Source organism: Python bivittatus, unplaced genomic scaffold (assembly GCF_059951505.1).
Source record: "Python bivittatus isolate LINGU-HERP-01145 unplaced genomic scaffold, Pbiv_v1 ctg000060_np1212, whole genome shotgun sequence".
Taxonomy (NCBI): Eukaryota; Metazoa; Chordata; class Lepidosauria; order Squamata; family Pythonidae; genus Python; species Python bivittatus.
In genome coordinates this window covers 5517263-5540137 of record NW_028277044.1, presented here as the reverse complement: position 1 = coordinate 5540137, position 22875 = coordinate 5517263, and positions in this window count along the sequence as shown.

The window sequence follows — 22875 nt, the reverse complement described above, 5'->3', positions numbered from 1 at the left end:
TATAGAACTGGTTTAAATGCATTTCATTATTGGTATATCAAGCTTTTATTTTTATTTTTTTCCACTTTTGATTTATTAGCCCTATTATTCAGGCAATAGTTTTGCATATTCATCCCTGTGCATGAGGAACATGATTCTGATCTTTAATTGGCATAGATGATGTCACAGAAGATGCAGGCTTCAGCTCACTTGTACATGAAAACTTTACATTGCAGACATTTATTCTGCATCCATAGTCAGCATCAGAGCATGACATGGAGATGGAAGGGGGCTTCACAGTGCTCCTTGCATGCTGAGATGTTCATATGAAGAAATCACCTGAACAGGATTACGATCTTGCCAAAATGTATGCTTACTTTTATTTTCCGCATTTGAGCAAATTACTTTTTTTTTCCTGAAGAAAACTTTCAGGAGGAATGAATGCTTAAATTAATTTTGTATCAATAAATCTTTTGGCAGTGTGTGATAATCATACTTCATGCCTTTGTTAGTACATTTCTTAATTCATGACATGCAAATTGGACATATCTGATCCTTTCAGTTTGCATTTTAGCAATCCACTTTTTTAAAAGAAATTATCTATTTTAAAGGAAACATGGCCACTGTTTTTAGTCAGTTCTATAAAACCTATGACTTGAGAAGACCCTAAATGGTACTGTGTTTGTTGTTTGATTGTGCATTTAGCTATTCTGTATGAAGTCACTCATTTTTTCCACTGGAGTCCTCTCTAATTTCATTTTCTAATGACAATTCCAAGTATTTTTATAAGAAGACCAACTTTATATCTCTTGCGTGTATGCGTGCGTGCGTGCATGTGTGTGTGTGTATGTATGCATGTTTGCATATAGCCCCAATATTCACAGTTGGGTGCATCAGGAACATAACCCTGTATAAACAGCTAAATCAGTTAGAAAGACATGATTTAAGTTATGAATGCTGATCAAGGATTGTGGAAAGTCATTCAACGTTAACTTTCTACACCACTGGAGTTCATATCTGCAGTCCCTGAATTAAAATAAGATTATTATGGCTTGAATTTGAGAGAGGGAAAAAGAAAAATGGACTTAAGGTTGACTCCTGCCATTTGTACAGGACAACAAAATAAAATATTTTAATTTTGTCTAGTTATATTATTTATTTGGAACAATGTATGAATGGTTTACATGCATATATGTCAGTATCTTATTTAAATGAAAGATTAGTAGCTGTTCAAATGGCTGAAAGGAAACATTACTGTAGTCTTTAATCAGGAAGCAGATGCTGCCAAGATACCAGTAGTCAGGGCTTTAGTAAATTAAACCAATAAATAATGCTATAATAATAAGCAGGCATAGGTGGCTGAACTCGTGGGAACTGATGACACAATGCAACTTTGCAAGGGAGTGGGGCTGTGTGCATGGTCAGTACTATATGCAAAAATACTACCCGAATGTGGCTATTGAGAAAGGAAGATATCTCTCAACTATCATAACTTCCAGGAAAGTGGTAAGGAGGAGAGGCTGAAATTTGTCATACATGTGTTTTATGTTAAAATACTGAGATACAAAAAGATGGAGTTGGCTGCTTCTATCATTCTCAGCTTGAAAATTCTTTAAAAGCAGTATTTATTCAAGAAACTGAGATAACATTAATGGTGTATATTACAATGTGGAATATGTATAGGGGCTAAGATGCATTTGAGTAAAATGGATCTTTGGGACAGTTTCATAAATTAAACACTGATTTTAAAAAATGGAGAATAATGCATATACTTTCCATATAGGAAAATAAATCTGACCTAAAATAATATTATTGAGAAATTAGAACTGTAATGGTTTATGACCATTCTTGGCAATTGGAATAAACATGTACTGAGAGTAACTGGGAAGAAATATATCTGTAGTCATTTTTGTTTGTGAACTTCAGATTGTAAATTACCATTTGTAAGAGTATGATCCCAGTATAACACAGCTTCTAAACATATATTATTGTGTCAGTAAAAGACTAAGAACATGAGGTAAAAGTATATGTTCAACTATGATATTGGATTTGAAACCTCTCTTACTCTCTCACTCTCTCTTTTTAACTGCAGTATTCATGAGTCCTTCCATGTTCGGAATAGTGTTTATCTTTACTTGGCCTCCACCCAGAATTTAGGTTTCTCAAGCTTGTAATTTATGGCTAGTTTCCAAACAGCAAGATCCCTAAAAACCGCTGAGCCTTATTCAGAAGTTAAATTCTCTACAAAAGTTCACTTTGTGATCTATGATGAGAATCCTTACCCCCAAAGATAATGATCATGATGCAATTTAAGCACAGAAATCTCTGTGGATGTCCTTACTGAGGACACCTTTGAGTGTACAGCTTTACATGTATAGGCCTCTGTGTAACCAGGGGTCTGAACTGGGACCTACCCTGTTCAACATTTATAACAAGGGCTTGGGTGATGATGTTGAGGGACACTTATAATGTTTGCAGATAACATAAACCTAAGAAGTATGGCTAGTACTTTATGTGAAAGAGGGAAGACTAAAAAAAAGCTCTAGGTAGGCTAGAGCTAGATGTCCTAAATGAGTAGGATGGAATTTAATAGGGGGAAATGTAAAGTCTAAACATGAGTTGGAAAAATGTAAAGCACAAATATAAGACATGGAATACCTTGCTTGATAGTACTACATATGTTATTGTCTACCATAGGTTAAGCAGTTGAGCTGCTTAAAAAAAGGCAAATGCTATTTTGGAGTCAATTATCAGGAACATGGAGCTCAGAACATGGGAAGTAATTATCCCCCTCTACTCTGCTCTGGTCAGACATCCTTTGGAATACAATGTCCAGTTCTGAGCACCACCATTCAAAAAGAGAAGGTCTATCATGATGATAGATATCATGATATGAGTGTATTTAGCCCACAGAAAACACAGCTGAGTTGAGATAGGATAGCAGTCTTCAAATATCTAAACAGTGATCACACACAATACTGAATAGACTTGTTCTTTAATGTCCCAGAGGGTGGACCAGAATCAGTAGATTAAAACTACAAGGAAGAAGGTTCAGGTTAGACATTAGGAGTTACTTCCTAAATGTATAAATCTTAAGCCATGGGACAGTCTGTCACTTGAAGTAGTGAGTTCTATTTTGCTAGAGGTCTTCACACAGAGGCCAGACAGTCATCTGTCAGAGATGATGTAGCAGATCCTGCACTGAGCCAGGAGCTGTACTGGATGACCTCTCTTCCAGCTCTATGATTCTAATATTCAATGAACTTTCGATCACTAGATGGCAGCAAAACAGAGAGGATTTTACTGATTCTCTTTACTATCATTCAGCATTCACCCAGATTTGGACATCCAAGATGCATCCACTGGATAAATGTTGAAGAGATAGAACCTGAGAATTCACTTTCCTGGTTCTACTCACAGCATACTGTATATACAGGTCTGATCATCCAAAAGGGTAGGAGAAGAAAAACAGCTGTGGTTGTATCTTGAAGTCATATCTACATCAGTTTACATTATACCATTGTTGTCCAAACCTGGCCACTTTAAGATGAGTGGACTTCAACTCCCAGAATTCCCCAGCCACCCCATGCTGGCTGGGGAATTCTGGGAGTTGAAGTCCACTCATCTTAAAATGGCCAAGTTTGGACAACACTGCATTATACAGTGAAACTGACTACATTATGTGAGAAGAACTGAGGAACCAAGACTCTTGGCAAAGGAATTTGCCACTGTGTAGGCTACAGAAGCAAAGAGCGGAGTCCTTTCAATGACATTTTCAATTACAAAAGTTCAGCCAACAGGCTAGTTAATTCCAGGACTTTACTTTATGACCAGTTGACCAACCATTCATTCATTTGGAAGTGGCTGCTACAGAAACCAGAAAACAGCATTGCAGAACAAATACTGAGCCCAGGTACTGAACAAACCAGGACAGAAGCACAGTAAACCTGCTAGGCCAATTGTAGCTGAGTAGATAGTAGCTGTCCCAACTGTCACTTCAAGCCTCCTGTTCCATGCACCATGAGCTTTTCAGATGTGAGGCCTTCTTCTGTTCTCCCAAGGACAATGCTATGTTTATGTCAAAACACCTTGGTAAGTGGGCTACCTATGAGTTGGAGGGTCTGCTGTGAGGACAGGTCCTCAGCAAGTGGTAGGTGGGGTGTCTTTGCACCACAGTCATTTGTCTCTGTGAATGAGCCCTGTGCCTTCTAATACTTATTTCCAAGCTGTGCGAGTAAGACAGACAAGGATGAAAAGATTGGAAGTGCCCACTCATAAATCTGGGAAATAGCATTGTTGTTAAGTTTAATTATCTAGCAGGATCTGGTTTGAGGTTTTTGTGTTTGCTTTTTAAAATAGTAATTATACCACTGAGTTAAAAGATGGGATGGAATCACCCTAAGATCCTCATTGAGAGAGAGAGAGAGAGAGAGAGAGATTTGAACCAAAAAGAACAAAAATATGCACTTTCAATGCAATGAATTATCCTGAAAATGTATCATATGGTACCAATTCATGCTAGCAGTTGTAAAATACTTTTCTCTGTAAATATGCATAATTTACTCTTGCTATCAGGATTTCATTAAAAAGGTTTAGTGTTGATATTGTTTTTAAAAATCAAAAAGTTATGTTCTAAGATTATATATAAGACTCTCAGATCAAAACCAAACTGTGTTAAATTAAGAATGGGCCATGCATACAAAATCATAGGTCAACATCACCCTCTCCTGGTAGAATGTTGGAAAAGGATTAACATTTAAGAGTGCTTACACAGGGAGTGCATTGCGTTTAATGAGTTTGATCCCCAATAAGAATTAAGCTCAGTGTACCATAAGACTTACTTATGAATATACATGCTGAGAACTACCCTGAAGGATGTAATTTTATTGATGTTTTTCTGCAAAAACAAAAAACAAAACAAAAACAGTTGCAGTGAACTCAAATATTTACCTTGTGTACCTACAGCAGTTTTAAACTGAAGTTTCTACCATAGATGATGAAGCTATTTCCTGGTATTAGTATGCTAGCAAAGTTAGCTTGTGTGTTACACTTTCATCCTAAAACTTTTTTTGGGTAGATGGTAGATGAATGCATAAGATAAAACACAATTGAGAAAAAGAGTAAAGGTTCCTTTTCTTAAAAAGCGAAATGGAGCAACTGGTATAGGCAGGCATTTTTATCTACCTATTGAGTCCTTCCCAAGGACCTGGTGTTATCATCATGTGTGCTCTTAAAGAAAGATAAAGGGGAAAAAAAAGTATATTCATTAATCATAAAAATAGTGTGTGTGAGTATATATATAAAATATAGTTTACTATAGAATTCAAGTATTTAATCGCTTAGGGAAAAAAATGTATCCTGTCTTCCAGCTGTTAAGTTGGACTATTTAATTTACCATCGGATGCATTTTCTAAAATTTAATTTAATTTCTTTTTTCTTTTTTTTTTAATAACTCAAGAGACCTAGGAAATCTGATCCCTGACTTGAGATATATTCCTCTAGTAGCTTTTATATTTCCAAAGGAAGTTTATATTGTTATTTTTTTTGTCCAAGCACATCTCCATCTAAACTGAGGTATTTTTTCATGAGTCAGAGTTTTAGTCTGATGATGATGATAATACCAGGTCCTTGGGAAGGACTCAGCAGGTGGATGAAAATGCCAAATCCAGACTAAACATCTGACTGTGCAACCATCAACAATAGATTGCTACTTTGTTCATTTTAAATTAAGATAGAATCTTTGTTTTTAATGCAGATGCTATGTGAATGAGTTTATAATATACTGTATGTATAATTATATACATGTTTTATATTATATTGAAATGAATTCTAATTCCCCAACAAGTTTCAGGTGCAATAATACTGTGCTTAGCTTTAGTGCATGGGAAAGTATAGTGTCTTGGTCAAATTTCCTGTACTTATGAATATATAAGCATACTGGAAGCATGTGGAATACATATGTGTATTCCTTAACAGGGAGAAAAATCATTAACACCTCTTCCTACCTCTATGCTCTCTCTCAATTCAAATTGCCAGATGGTTAGACTGGATTTGGTATTTTTATCCACCCATCGAGTTCTTCCCAAGGACCTGGGATAGGCAGATATTGTTGTTTGATGGTGTTAAAGGTATTGTTGCAGGATATAAGCTGTTCCAAGTAAAGCTTCCTTTTGCAATTGACTGATGGTGATTTTGTCAATGCCGATGGTCTTCAAGTGGCACTCCAGATGTTTTGGGATTGGACCCAAGTTGCCTATAACTATTGGTACTAACTTTGTCTTCTTTTGCCATAGTTGTTCTACTTCTATTTGCAGGTCTTTGTATTTTGTGATTTTCTCCAGTTCTTTCTCTTCTATTCTGCTATCTCCAGGTATTGCAATGTCCACTATCCAGACATTTTTGACTTTCTTATCAACAATGGTTAAGTCTGGGGTGTTGTGTGGCAGATGCTTGTCTGTTTGAATTCTAAAGTCCCACAACACTTTAGTGTCTTCATTTTCTACTGCTTTGTCTGTTTTGTGGTCCGATGATGATGATGATGGTTGGTCGCACAGTCAGAATGGATTTGGCATTTTTATCCACCCACCTTATTATTGTTATTGTTATGATTTGCCAACCCCTCCCCTCCATTCAGAAAATACTATGCCCAGTGACTTAATCAGAGAGAATATTATTAATTGAAACATTGTTGTTCTGATAACAGCAAAGAAAGTGTTTGGGAAAGAAAAAAATCCCTCATTCATATCTTGAGATATCCCAGATTACTAGCACAATCTGTTAATTTGTGTTTAAAATGTCACTTATGAGATTTCCTGAGGCATCTGGATAGAGGTGAGCAATAATGAATTATTGATTGGTTATAAAATACAGCCAACAAGCTATAAAAATGAATTGCATGAAAAATATAGCTGAGTTATCAGAATACAAAGTTACTGATCTGAATAGCATGGAGGTATAATGCCTTTCTTCTGTTTTCCCTCCTTGGATGTCCAATAGCTCCTGCCACAATCAGATTTAAGTTATGTTAAATATCTCCTATGTAAAAAAATTTTTTTAAAAAATGGCCCACTACTTTCTTGTAATTTGTGTCTCTCCTTCAGTATTCCTGCTATATAACTCATGTTAGATTTGTAGATCAAGTCAAAATTGTACTTGTGAAAGCCTCGCTTTCTTAATTTTTTTATGAATTGCCTTGAAAATAGCAAAATTAATGGACCTTTGTGGGAATGCTGATTGCTTATTATTAAGGACAGTACATAATTAGTGGGATTTTACAAAATAAGAAGATAAAGATAAACTGTGAGCTAAACTGTGTGGCTGTAACTACAGGCAGCTAATTGGGACTAAAGTGGTAAAGATATAGAGAAAAGCAAAACAGGAGAGAGAGAGAGAGAGGCCTGTCTTTTACTTTCAACATAGTAATTGAACATAACATACTTTCACTTTCTCATAATGACAACCATCAGAAAAACTGCCAAATTAAGCAGGACAGAGAGGTTCACTAGAACAAGTTATAGATAAGAACATTTCACCAGATTTATTGCAGAAAATGTTTGAGGAAATTGGCAAAAAAGATTACCGCAATGGTTGCCAATAGTTTGGATGCTTTTGAAAAGGAAATGGAAGAAGAATTTGTAGGAATAAAAAGGAAAGAAGAAGTTAAGAAGATTGAAGAATCTTAGAGCAATTGGCTAGAGACCTAAAACAAATTACTGACAAAGTGGGAGATTTGGAAAGTAAAACAAAAGTTATAAATAGGAGATAGAGAAAGATGTGGACAACTTGGCATTACTGGAATTAAGAGAATTTTGTTTAAGGTTCAGAGTGATTGCAGAAGAACATGGAGAAGATATTAGACAAAAGATTCTAAGTGTATGTGTATGTGTGTGTGTATACACACACACACACACACACACACATTCCCCCCATATAGAATTGGGGGGAAGATGACACTGAGACAGAGACTGATAAGGTTTATAGGATTAGCATACATTTTGCAAAATTAAGAAATGTTCCAAGGGATGTCCTTGTGCATTTTGTTAGGAAGAAGACTAGATATCAAGTTCTACAGTAGCATTTTAATACTAGATTGAGAATTGATAATACAGATGTAATTGTACTTAAGGAAATTCCAGTTAGAATACTAAGTGAGAAAATAGCTTTTTTTTTTTTTTGGACAAAATTTAACAGAAGAAAATTCCATTTAGATGGGATAAGTTGGAAGCGGTGATTTTTACTTTTAAACAGCAGAAATTCAAACTGAACTGAACTGAACTGAAAAGCAACAGATTTTTTTATTATTATTTTTTGGAAAAAAAATTAAAGAACTGGAGGAAATACAAATGGAAGTGACAATGATAGATGTGACCAAACAAATGCCACAACATATACAACAAGACAATGAAGAGGATTCCACGTTGGGCACTGCAAGTATTGACTTTCTAAAATCTTGGCTTAACTATGTTTTTTAAAAGCTTAATGTGAAATATAAATGGAGCAAATGCTCCTCTAAAGAGGAAAAAAAATCATGATTTGAAAAAGTTAAAGCAATATGTGATTTACTTACAAGAAACACATATTAGGAAAGAAGATATAAAATACTTGAGTCACAAAAATCTGGGTGAAAAATTTATTTGAGCAGAAATGGGGAAAAATATATATTTTTTGTATATAAATCCTCAGCTATATCCAAAACTCATATTGACTAATGAGCATGGCATATATATATATATATATATATATATATATATATATATACGTGTGTGTGTGTGTGTGTTGGAGTAGAAGTTAATCTACAGGGAGTTAAGGCTTTGATATTGGGAATTTATGTCCCAGGAAAAGATAAAACAGCATTTTCAAGGACTTATGGACAAGTTATCGGATTTTTCATATGAAAATTGGTGTCTCCTGGGAGATTCAAATGGAGTGGTTTTCCCACAAAAAGATAGAACTTCTGAGAAAAATATTAAAAATACAAAGGTAAACTATCAAAGATTATTTTTATTTATTTATTTAATGGATAATTTGGAGCTTGTTGATCCATGGAGATATAAAAATGGTGACTCAAAAGAATAAACTTTTTCTGAAAGACATGGATCTTTTTTCAAGAATAGATATGATTTGGATTTCTAAGACTCTGGCTATTAATGTTCATAAAGTATAGACATTACCAATGACTTCCTCAGATCACAATACAGTGACTTTAACTTTTAAAAGGAAAAAAAAAGTATCTTTTAGTCGAAGATTTAATAAAATGTTGTTACAAAAGGAAATGGTAGTGGATGATTGTAAAAAGAAGTTAAAGGATTTTTTTTTTAAAGAATAATCTTAATAAAAGCACAAAAGTAAGGATGGTTTGGGATGCAAGTAAAGCTTTTGTAAGAGGATATTTTATAATACATAATAGGGAACTTAAAAAGAAAAGGCAAGAGAAAATACAAATGATTTTGGATGACATAAAAAAATGGAAGAATTTTTAAAAATCCCAAGGGATGACAACTGTAACCATCAGATCAAGTTTCTACAATCTATGTTAACAGTGAAAGAGATGGAAATAAAGATGAATTATGCAAAACAAAGAAATTTTGAATTTGCAAATAAACCAGGGAAATGGTTGGCATATAAATTGTGAAAAGAAAAAGAAAAGAAAGTAATATTAAAGTTACAAGAAAGAAATACTGTAATAACAGATTATGCATATAAACACCAAGTGTTTCAGCAGTATTATCCTACTTTATATGAAAGTCAAGAAATTTCCTCAGAAAAAGTGGATGAATATTTATATAAACAGAATTTACCAAAAATTACAAAGAATCGAAGAAAAATTTCAAATGGACATATAACAATAAGGGAACTATGTGAAGCTAATAAAAAGATTAAAATCTAAGTATAAGGGACCTGGTCCAGATGGGTTGCTGGCATCTTACTATAAATGTTTTGAGGATGACTATTATTCTACAAAATGGAAAGATTCCTGATAGCTAGAAAGATGCTAATATAGCATTAATACCTAAAGAGACACAAAATTTAACTTTAACAAAAAAAAATATTGACCAAAAACTTTATTGAATAATTACTATAAAGTAAATACCATGATTTTGGCTGAAAGACTGAAGATAATTTTACAGGACTTTATTCATGAGGATCAATGTGGGTTTTTGCCTAGAAGACAATTACAAGAAAATATTAGAAATGTTTTGGATATTCTGAAGTATTTGGAGCAACATAATGAAAAACAAACTGCATTGATATTCTTAGATGTGGAGAAGGCCTTTGACAATTTGAATTGGATTTTCTTGTTTAGAGTTCTGGAACATATGAACTTTGCAGATAATTTTATTAAATGGGTAAGATCAATTTATACTTCTCAGAAAGTACAAATAATTGTTAATAGAGAATTAACAAAACCTTGTGAGATTCAAAAAGGGATAAGACAAGGATCTCCACTGTCTCCACTTTTGTTCATTTTGGTTCTTCAGTTATGGAATATTGAATAAGCTAAGGGCATTTGCAGATGATTTGGTGTTAATTTTGGGAGACCCATTTAGAAGGAGTAGAAACATTAAAGGGAAAATTAAAGGACTTTGGTATGTTAGCAAGCTTTAAGATTAATCATCAGAAGAGAAATATGTTAACAAAAAAAATATGAAATTGGAAGATCAAATAGAACTGATGGAGAAAAGTGGTTTTAAGACTGAGAGAAAAGTAAAATACTTGGGTATTATTATGACAAATATGAATTGTATGTTATTTCAAAATAACTATGTTAAGACATGGAATGAAATTAAGAAGGATATATTAAGATAGGATAAATTAAAATTGTCACTGTTAGGGAGAATTTCTGTGATAAAAATGAATGTTTTACCTAGAATGATGTTTTTGTTTCAGACGGCACCTGTTTTGACAACTGACTTACCATTCAAACAATGGCAAAAAGTTATATCTAAAGTTATATGGCAAGAGGAACCCCCCCCCCACACACACACACACAAATTAGGTATATAGTTTTACAAGATGCTAAAGAAAGAGAAGGACCACGTTTACCAGATTTGAAATTGTATTTTGCAGCTTGTTGTTTGGTCTGGATGAAAAAGTGGGTGCTGCTGAAAAACAAGAGATTTTTAGAGTTAGAAGACCATGGCAGTGCCCCTCTCTTTTTTCCCCCTTTCCCAAATCTGTCAGCAAATGAGACTTCCATGCAAATTGAAACCAATCCTTTTCTCCTAAGGGTTTTCATGTTTTCTCTTTCAGTAACAAATAATACTTTTCTCTCTCTCTCTCTTTTATGCTCACTTTTAGACTCTGTCAACAAAACTAGTCAGAACTGATACCGACCTAGTAAACTTTGCTTCTTTGGCTAAAGCAAGAAAACAACTCTTTTGGGCTGAATTGTCCCACTTCTTCAATTATAAATTTAGTAAGGTTACCTTCTGCTTATGGATGATTAATTGGATGGTTCAGTCAGCCTTCATATATGTGCACATGTATACAAAGTAAACAAGCTATGGATAAAGGATTATGATTCTAAGGAGGGGACACAGCAAGACAAATAGATGGGTACATACAGTAGGAGAGAAAAGGCATCTGAAATCTAACAGTTCCTGCACTTAGGAGAAGATACTGATGTGGAGAACACAAAACAGGAGTTTATGGTTCTGATTCCATCATGTTTTGCTATATTTATTCAAATTATATTTCAAATTAAGTAGTTAATTTCTGTTTTCAAGTTCGCTGAGCAGTATGGTTGCTGCCTATTGTTGCATGTTCAATGACAAGTCCAGGGGAGACTAGCTGACTCAACGGCCTTGCTGCCTTTTCCAAATGACTTTAGTCCCCTCCCAAATAATCTACAAAAGGGTATGCGTAATTGCCTTGCTTTTAGGTCCTTGTTTTTATGATATGCGAATTGGAAGGGAGCATAGGAGGCATATTTGCTTCAGTTTTTCTACTTGATGTACTTAGAAATGATCTGTCATTTTGCATCAGGCTGTTTTGGATAAAAATGGCCGTAGCTCTGAGTTTGCTGACCTCTTGAAACAAATGCATTTTGAATGTAGTTCGGGTCACTGAGTTTCCGTGTGAGGCAGATGAAGTTAGACTTTTGTTCCTTCAGTCGAAGCAGTGCTGGAGTTATGACTGTAGCCAGCAGCATCCAGCAGTTTTAGTCAAGTACAAAACAAAACTACAGCCTGGAAAATGGCATATTTGTCCTGAGGATTAAACTGAAAATGTTATGACCCATGAGCTACTTCCGGTTTAAATATATCTCACAGCAGAACAGAAGGAAACCCCCACCCCACTCCCAGAGTTTGGGTTTCATTGATGGAAGCGTCTGAAGGGTACTTATGGTTTGCACTGTATATGTCACCACCCAAGCTATGGTCAATATTTTCTTCCTCTTACTCCATCTTTGTATATTTATTTATATCATTTTTCCCTTATACAATCTAAAACAGAGTTTTCCAAAGTGCTGATCTAAAACTTAATAATTCCTACTAGCATACCCTTTGCTGGCCAGAAATTCTGGGATTTATGGCTGTAAGGTCCCAGCTATACGCTGATCCAAAACCTAATACATTGGCCAGTTATAGATATATTGATCAGCTCTAGTGAACCACATAATATTTACTCCCAAACCAAAGTGTACTTTATTTATTTATTTATTTATTTATTTATTTATTTATTTATTTATTCAGCTTGTATGCTGCCCATCTCCCCCACGGGTGATTCTGGGTGGCTCACAATAAAAAAGAAGAAATACAATTCTCTCCAAGATGGCTAAAAACTATAAATAATTTAAAAACATATTAAAAATACCGTAAAAAACCTCCTCTAATTTTGGCCCTATAAAATCTGTAAGATGCTGGGGGGGGGCAACCCATCATCCCACCAGCCATCTCCACAGGTGCGGGCCCCCCTCTGGCCCCCAGGCCTTCTGGCAAAGCCAGGATTTAATACCTTTACTTCTCGAACAATGGCCGTTATCTTGTTTTGCAAAGTCTGCTTGTTTGTTTTTAATGATAGATTAACATGACACATCAGATATATCCTCCAAAATCATAACACTTTTTTGTCTGTCTTTCACAATTCTGTGATCCCTGTAGCTCCAAGCACTGCCCTGATTCAGTGAGAAGGAAAATCAATGTTCTTACTTTTGAAGCTTCTGCTGACTTTACCCTTTTATCCTGATGGCTTTTGGGGGTTAACTCTATCCCAGTTGGGAAGACTGAGAAAACTAAGAAACTATCTAATAAGATGCTACAGGTTGAAATGAACCTGCAATTTAAACCAATTAATTAATAATCAATAAATCAATAAAAGCTTTCTTTATGGACAAATTATTAATATCTGGTACAGTATTAAGGGAAAATATTACCAGTCAACTTTACAGAATCCTTTTGTAACCTGAATCTGAAATTTGTAAATTATTTATTTAGTTAAAACTTTCTCTATGACACGGCAAGCTGGTTAGTTATTTCCCTCTCAGTAGAGCTTTCATTGTTCACAAACTTAGTGATCTATTTTTAAAATAATTTCAGCACCAGCTGAAACCACTTCCCACAGTACTTTATGTCATATAAAACTACTACAATGGATCAGCAACTAGAGAGGTTTGGTAAGAATCTAAATAAGGTGTTTTATACCAAACAAGTCCACAGAGCAGATTATAACATTCTGACTGTATTGAAATTTCAGAACATTATTTATTTATAATGGTTATGTATACAGAATTGCTTCAACATCTCAGAATCTGGACAAAACCATAGCTAATAAACTAAAATCACATGTACAGGATTGCAGGCTATTTATCTAATATATTTGTTGGCCATCTTTTCCAGAATGTTTTTTTAATGGTAATTTACAGTATTAAGTGTCAAGTTTCAATATCTACAGTAACTACAGAAGTATCTTAAACATAGTTAATTTTAAAATAAGTCAATAACAGCTGAAAATATCTGTGAGAATCAGCACATGGAAACAAACCAGAATTTTCTTCAGTGATCTCTACCATAAATTAGTAAGAGTGTAGAAAGATTTTGGCATTTTTGAATAGACTGAGCAGAACTGACATGCATAATATCTGTAGTAATATCAGATGACAAATTCAAACCTTATAGTGCTGACTATTACCTAGAGGCAGTGTAGGTACTTATGATTGGAAGATCCCTGTATAAATTTACAAATGAATTCGATGATGACATTTGTAGGCTGAACCATGGTAGATACACATATAGATACTAAACCGTGGAACAAGTAGTTCATCTGAGCATTTTAGAGATGCCTTAAATATAACTGCCTTAAATTTAATTGTCATCTTAATGCATTTCAGTTTCAATTATAATTTTGTAAGCAATTGTTTAAAACTAAATGTTTCAATTGCATTGATTTTATTATTGTGTTATTTGTCTGTTGCATATTCTTTGGTATACCATTTTGCATTTCCTCAGAAGATAAATGGATAGAAAATTAATAACAACTTACCAGAGAAAGCATGCTATGATTAATTAATTGTACTATTTTCAGAGGAAAAATGGGGGGGTGGGGGGAAGAATTCCTAACGTCACGAAGGGCATGAAAAATTTCAGTGTTGAAAGTAACTCTCTTTTATATAATGGGAATTCCTGAGAACTCCTATGATAGAGAAAATTTCTTCAGTGGAGGACACTTTCAACCGCACCCGGTATTCATGTACATATTTGAAGAGTTACTCTGCTACTATATGTTAATTAATATCTTCATGCAACTGTTAAGTATTATTAAAGAAACTGTGCTTGACAGATTCAGTTAGTTTAAAAGTTTCTACTTGATTCACTTCATAATTAAGGGGGGAAGAGTGTTTGGAGATGTACTGTGTTTCATCTTTATATTCCTTAATGTTATCACTGATAATTTGATCCCCATTATAATTTTTGATTTAATCTTTTCTCCAGGCTATTTTTTTTTCTTTTGTATCTTTTCCCATCAATGCACTATAACATGAAGTATTTTGTGGTTATTATGAAATACATGGCACTTACCAGGAATACCATCTAATTCCATGACATGACTAATAGCATAAGAAACTTAAATAGAAATCTACCTGTGTTTGCATCTGAATGTCTTGCTTTACTTAACAGTATTTAATTAACTTACGTCCTCAGAAATTCTCCTAAATGTGGATGTAATTCGTTGCAGCTCACTGTCTTAGGACCTTATCTCTTTCACTACAAAGAGCAAACAAACAAATCAACAAATCTTCATTGACTAGAAATATTAAGTTGCATATCTGCTCATTTTCTAAAAGCACATTCTGCCCTCTAGTGGAATTCACATATATTTTAAGTCAAAATAAAAACTATTTCACCCATTTTTTTCCTAGATAGCGGTATAATCTGCCTGTACAAAAATAAAAGGTTAGCATTAGTATGTGAAAGATTGGTGCAACATTTGTTACTGTTTGAGTATTTTTTCTTCATGAATCTGTGCGTTTGAGCCTCGAATTCTGATTCAGACAAATCAGCCATCGATAGACAACTAGAAACAAACCATATTTACACACTATTCAAAAGACACAACAAAAAACTAAGAAGGAAACAAAAAAGACCAGAACACATCCAGCAGCCAACACCCAGAGAAACAGGGATTAATACCAGATGAACAATCTAGCAGAAAACAACACCCTAATCAAGGAACTGCCAAGGAGAAAACCACACCCCCACCAATACTGGCAGAGCAAGCTGCAGTATATAAACAGAGAGCAAACCCACACTCACTAGCACTGTTGATGTTACTCAGTTGGGTAATGAAACATCTGCAAGCAAACAAACCAGCTCAGAAAGCACAAGGTCTCCATTGATTTATACTTTCATTTTACCAAACCTGATGCTTTGCGCATATAAATGGCCGTAGATTCTATCATCTAGTACTTCTAGAATGGGGTGTCAAATAGATTGTCTGAACCCTTGTAGAGCTGCTGCCAGTCAGTTTAAAGCAGGCCAGGGGACCCCCCCCCCCAAATCAACAACATATTCACCCAAAATCCATAGTGCATTCTCTCCATTCTACCCTATCCCTCTTCTGCCATGCTCTCTCAATTGAGAAAGTGAGAGAGAGGCAGCCTGAATCATAGAACCAGCCTAGAAATGCAGGTTCCCTGGAAAAAGTGGAACTGGATAGTGCAATTCAGATTAGCATACGCATCTCAATACCCATACTCTGCATATGGATGGTATTTGGCCCCCGTTATGTGATGGGAGGAAAAAATAAATCAATCTTGCCTATTTTATGAGGTTTGAAGAGCTTTATCTTCAATGAAACTAAAAGTTTTGATACGTGGAAATAGTGTTTTTGTTGGGATGCTGGAAATGAGGTTGGGCAATAGCCAATAAAATAATAATGCAATTGCACTTTTAGTTTCTCAGTTTTTTAGGCATACAATCTTGAAAATGCCAAATTTGCCTGAAGTATCTGGAGGGTCAGATGACAGTGAAGGCATCATGGAAGGTCCTCCATTGTAAGCACTTATGATATTGAGTTGAGTTCAGACAGGTTTCCTGCCTATGCTCTTAAATTGGGGCAAGAGGAGGTCTCACTTGACTTGAGCTTGGAAATTATGTGGATGTTGTTTGTCGCTGCCTACTTTTTGGAATTTGTTGTTGTTTTTAATTTCTTATCTTAATCTACAGCCCTAGGATTTTCTTGTGATCTCCCATTCAAATACCAATCAAGTCTGACCATGCTTAATATCTCTGAGATCTGCCAGGGTTGGCTAGGTTCTGCTACCTGCTTCCACCTTCCTAAATTACAACTTCCCACTTGAATTTACTAATTATAATCACTGGTATGTTCATATATGGAACATCTTCTTAGGTGTGAAAATATATGGAATGTAAGCATCTTACTGATTTTTGTTTGTTTTTGTTTTAACTACATCAGTGCAATGCTATAATTGCACAAGGATTCTGTTTATTGTCAAATTAAGGGAGGAAGAAATAAGAACTGACATTTTATGGATCTGGTGATTTTGTCTGAGAACTAATTGGGATGCAAAATAAATTTTCTGGATAGAAAATACCATATAAATAACAGGTTGTATTTAGTGCACATGTGTCACACACACACACACACACACACACATGTTACAATGCAAATATAGAATCAACAGAGTGTGTATGTACATGTGCTTGCTCTGTATATATAATTATGGCTAGAGCAAACACTAGGAGCATAACTAGATGTGGAAATAAAGATTTACCATGAGTAGGATTACAGAAATGATCAAACAACTATGTAGCAATGAGGTATTTTGTTCAGCAGCTGAATTAATATGTGACTGATATGCAGATCCTGAGTTATTGTAACCCCATTAGATGGCACTGTTGGGTGGCATGATTACATTCTAGTACTATATAGCAAGTTAAATTATGGGCAGTGAAGTATCAGGGATATGCCAATCAATCAATACATTTATTTCAGTCTAACAAGTGGAACTCATGCAACACTTTTCCCATTTAATAGAAATTTTGATCAATCCCCTCCCCATCCATTGCTTCTCTGAATGTGCAAGCTTTTGATATATGCACTGCAGTTAATGTAAACAAACCATTAGTATGTGTTTGCTGATCTTAATTAATTCAAATGAGGCAACTTTGGATCGACTGGAATTTGATCATAAGCACTGAGTCTTAGTGATTCTTAAAGGACTCTGTGTGTGTGTGTGCATGCGTGCACGTATATATTTATGCACACATACATACATATACGTACATGTACATGTACACATATACATATACAAATCTAGCCTTGACTTTCACAGCTTTAGCAAATGGGAGAAGTAAAGAAACAATGTGTTGCAGTTAGAATTTGATAAGGGGATAACAAGCAGTTTAGCAGAATTGTTTTTAGCCACTGAAAACTTGTAAAGAATCACATTAATGGATTGTACAGGATTACAGATTATGCTACAAGATTTGAGGGTTTACTTGCTTCTGTGTAATATATTCTATCTACATTGTAAATAATCTGATATGACAGAGATAATAAATTGATTCCAGATGTATTTAGAAGAGATCTTTGTTCATCATTAACTTATTTCCTACTAATTTTGAATCATCTATGGGCAATATAGAACCAAGTCATTATGTCTCAAAAATTCCAACTCTTTCTTATTGCAAATTCAGCATAGGAGACAGTCCCAGAAATGTGGAATTTTGTTCCTTGAGAAGGATTTGGAACTGCAATCCAAAGTCATTCACTCTGGCAGTGGCAGGGGGTGAGGCAGGAAGAAAATCCCATCTGCCGACTTCATCAGCTCAGCTGAGAGTCTATCTGTTTTTATTAATCAGGGCCCATTAATCACCAGAGTTCTACTATTGTGTAAATGTATTAAAGCATCTAGAGTTGAATAGGAGGTGGGATATTGAACTGTGCATGGAGGATAGAAAGTGCAATCACATTTAGTACCTGATTGCACCACTTTGATGTGTAAGAGCTTTCTCTAACAGGTTATCAGTTTTTCCACTGCTGTGTAGGACGTTTGTGCCATTCTCCATTGCAAATTGCTTCAATTCAATAATATTTGAGCATTTTCTAACATAAACTACTCATGTAGGTCCTGTTGCCACATATCCACGGAGTTTAAGTCTGAACTGTGTATTCTGTTGGTGGGAGATGTGTTTATCCCTCTTAGTAGTTCAGTTTCAATTATTCATGTTCTGCATTAGGGCACAAATTAGTTTTAAAAAGATGTCATTTATTCTAAAGGAAAACAGGCATTTCAGAAGTTTTGAATCAACAACTTTCCCTCCCCTCACAAAGACATACTGAATTTTAAGTATACCACTATTATTATATACCCCGGCAGAATGATATAATTTATGGGGTTTATGCTATCTATGCTGTGTGGCTTGTTATGAATCTCCTCGTTTGCCAATGAACTTCCATTGGTGCTAAGCACCAGCTGTACAGGGGGAAATGGTGCTCAAATGGAACAGGAGAGCTAAGATTCAGTTGTGTCACACTGGCAACCTGCAAGTGTGACACAACACAATATTATTTCTAGTATTTGTAATCTAGATAAGTGTAATGTTGCCCAAATTCCTTGAAATATATTCCAAGTTCTCCTGCAGTTTTTAATGACTCTGTGGACAGTGTTCACATTGTTCTGTCATATGATACGGTGCTCAGATATTCCTCTGACTGTGCTTGCCTCAGAATTTGAAAATGATCACTTTATATTAATCTACATATAGGATTACATAGGAGTTTTTATGAAAAAAAAACACAGTTGAGTTGAAAGATTGGATAATATGCTCCTATTATCAATGAATATGGTGACCTAGCTTGATGTGAAGAAAATCCCATCTGTGATTTGATGTGATGTGTAACACATGCTACATTCTATCTATTATCTAGTTAATCCTTACTTTACTCTCTCATGAATACTTGTTAATGATTGATACTTATTTTGAGATAGTCATTTGGCTATGGGCTATTTTAATTCCAAGTAAAGCACTCACAAATTATTTTTGAATTATTTCATCTGGACCCCTTGAGACTTCAAGTCCTTTGCAAACCAGATCTCTACAGAATTGAGATTATATCAAGGAAAACTGGAACTCCCCCACCCCCCCATACCCTATATCTGGTTTCATTTTTAGCCTTTATATTTACAGGCTCTGAATTAAATATGTACATAAATCCCATTTGTTTTAATTTGATGTTTTTAATGATAAATCATTCAATATCCTGTCGGTTCTGCATAGAAGAACATTGGTTAAATTTGATGTCTTGCGCTCAGTTATGATGAAGGGGAGGTATAATAATTTACAAGATTTGGTTACATTGAAGGTGAGTGAAGAATTAACGGAAGACAACATCATCTGTTTCCACAATCTGTGGTGATGAGGGGGTGTGAAGGCAATGCAGAGATGACTGTTCTATCTTCATTTAGATATCTTTTAAGAACCAGCACCCTGCCCTATCCCTTCTTCCTTTTGTATTCTATTTGTTAAATTTATTTAATATTCTATTTAATATTTTATTTAAGTATTTTTTATTAAATCATAAACTACATAGATTATTGTCTTTAGAAGTTCCTGAGTGGAGGAATACTGGTGTCTGTGTGTGTGTGTGTGTGTGTGTGTGGGGTTATCACAGTTAACATTCAGGTGCTTAAGTGTATTTTAGGCATAACAGTCACAGCCTAAAGCAAACCAAGAATATGAGAAAGAAGACAATTGGGAGGAAGGAAGGAAGGAAGGAAGGAAGGAAGGAAGGAAGGAAGGAAGGAAGGAAGGAAGGAAGGAAGGAAGGAAGGAAGGAAGGAAGGAAGGAAGGAAGGAAGGCCCTTTAAATATTGTTGAACTATAATTTTCATCAGTCACAGCCAGCATGGCCAGTAGTGAATGATGTGGAAATTTGTAGCTAGCACCAACTGGAAAGCCACAACTTTTAGACTCTGTTCTATAGTATGGAAGGATATATAAAATTCCCCTCTCACCCCTATGGGCGGTATGCTTCTTCCTCAATTTCAGGTCCTTTACCAGAGGCCTGGGAGTTTGAGGGTTCTGCGCAGTATCTTAGCTGTTCCTAGCACTGCACTCTTCTGGACAGAGAGCTCTGATATTGTTCCTGGGATCTGTTGGAGCCACTCTCCCAGGTTAGGATTCACAGCCCCAAGTGCTCCTACCACCACTGGGACCACTTTGACCTTTACTTTCCATATCCTCTCTAGTTCCTCCTTCAAGCCCTGGTACTTCTCCAGCTTCTCATCCTCCTTCCTGATGTTCCTGTCACTTGGCAAAGCTACATCTATCACCACTGCTGTCTTCTGGTCCTTGCCTACTATCTATCTATCTATCTATCTATCTATCTATCTATCTATCTATCTATCTATCTATCTATCTATCTATCTACCTACCTACCTACCTACCTACCTACCTACCTACCTACCTATCTATCTATCTATCTATCTATCTATCTATCTATCTATCTATCTATCTATCTATCTATCTATCTATCTATCTATCTACCTGGTACATCAGTAAAGGACATTATAAAATAAACAATATTTTTTTAAAAAATTATAAAAATTGTATGAACTTGTACAATACTGTACATCATGTTCTAGAAAGTATCCTGATAATTTTTTTTGAACTGCTTGCCTATCTACAAGAGGGGAAACATTCTTGTGAATGTGTGAGCAACAGAAGGGTGGGGGGGGGGGGGAGAAACAGAAAAATAGACCTGCTGGTTTAGGTCGTAGAGCTATCTGCATTCTTTGTTACACAGTAGCCAAATGGATATATTTGGGAAGCTCACAAGCTTACAGTGGAGGGCAATAGTCCCCTTCAACTGTGCTTCCCAGCATATAAAGCATGTTGAATGTGATTTTGGAGTTACTAAGCAGACATCAATTTTAAGAGCCACTGATAGCCTGATCCACTATGAACATGTCCAGTTCCTTTTCAAGCCATCCAAATTGACTGCCATTACCACAAGGGCTGTCTATGAATTCCACAATATTTCTTTTTGTCAGTTCTCAGTGTCCCTGCATTTAGTTCAGCAGATGACTTCAACCTATAATCTTATAACCCAGAGAGAAAAGCACTGCCTTCTTCACATTTCCTGTGTCATGCATTACTTTATATAGCTCCATCCTATCTCCCCTTACCCTTCTTCATTCAAACCCCAAAAGCCCCAATTGTTGTAGTATTTCCCTAGAGGTAAATGGCTCCAGCAGCTCAACCATTATTTTCCTCAATCTCTTTAATACAGTTCTTAAACGGTGATCAGAATTGTGCACAATACTCCTGCAGTAGTCTCACTCCACATTCATTTAAGGACATTATCATAGCAGCAGTTCTGTATCCAATTCCCTTCTTAATGACACCAAGCATGGATTTATTTTTTTTTATTTTTTTTTTATTTTTTGTGGGGTCCTTGTGGTTCTCTGAGCTTGGTTGTTTCCTTACAAACATTTGGTTGCCTGGCTAGGTATCATGTTCAGTGCTAGAAGGAGCCGGGTTTGCTCTCTGTCTATATACAAAATCTGCCCTGTCAGTGTTGGTGGTGGAGTTCCTCCCCCCCTTGGTAGTTCCTAGATAGGCTGTTTGGTTGCTTGATTGTCGATTGTTTGTCTGAGTTGGTAGTTCCTTAATTAGGGTATTGTTTACTGCTTGATTGTTTGTCTGGTGTTAATCCTGGTGTTAATCCCTGCTTACCTGGGTGTTGATTGTTGGTGAGGACATGTTCTGATCTTTTTGTTTCCTTTTTATTGTCTCTTTTGAATAGTGTGTAAATGTTGTTTATCTCTATGTACATGTTGATGTCTGACTTGTCTGAATACCAAGCTTCCAGGAATTCCTTGACATTTTTGGATTTAGCTATTTATTATATTTATCTCTATTTTATTTTATTTTATTTTGCACACTGGCAAAACATATTTCCTTACTCATAAGACACCTACCCCATAAGATACCAACCTGATCTCCTGCCCAAGCATTATTGTTTTATATTATTGTTTTATTTCTGGTTTTCTGAATACATTTTACTTGTGGTAGCATTCATACACACACAAAAAAACCACTCACTATCTCCTATTTCTTTTATTCTAACTTCACAAATTGCCCAACTGACTAAAAAAAACCCTACTTCAGCATTATAGTGTGCTATGAAAAATGTCACCTAGATTAATCTTTGTGATATCAGGAGTGGTTTAAGAAATCCCTTAGCGATTCTTAATCTGCTACAATCAGAGAAATGTCCATTTTGCTCTTTGGTGTCAGAATCACTCTTGTCCTCCTCTGCTTCTATCAACTATCATCCCTGACCTGCTTCTGGAAATGTGTCAAATCTTGCCAAGTATTGGATTTTTGAGCATTAGTGCCACAGGCAAATGCATTTCTCATCAATTCA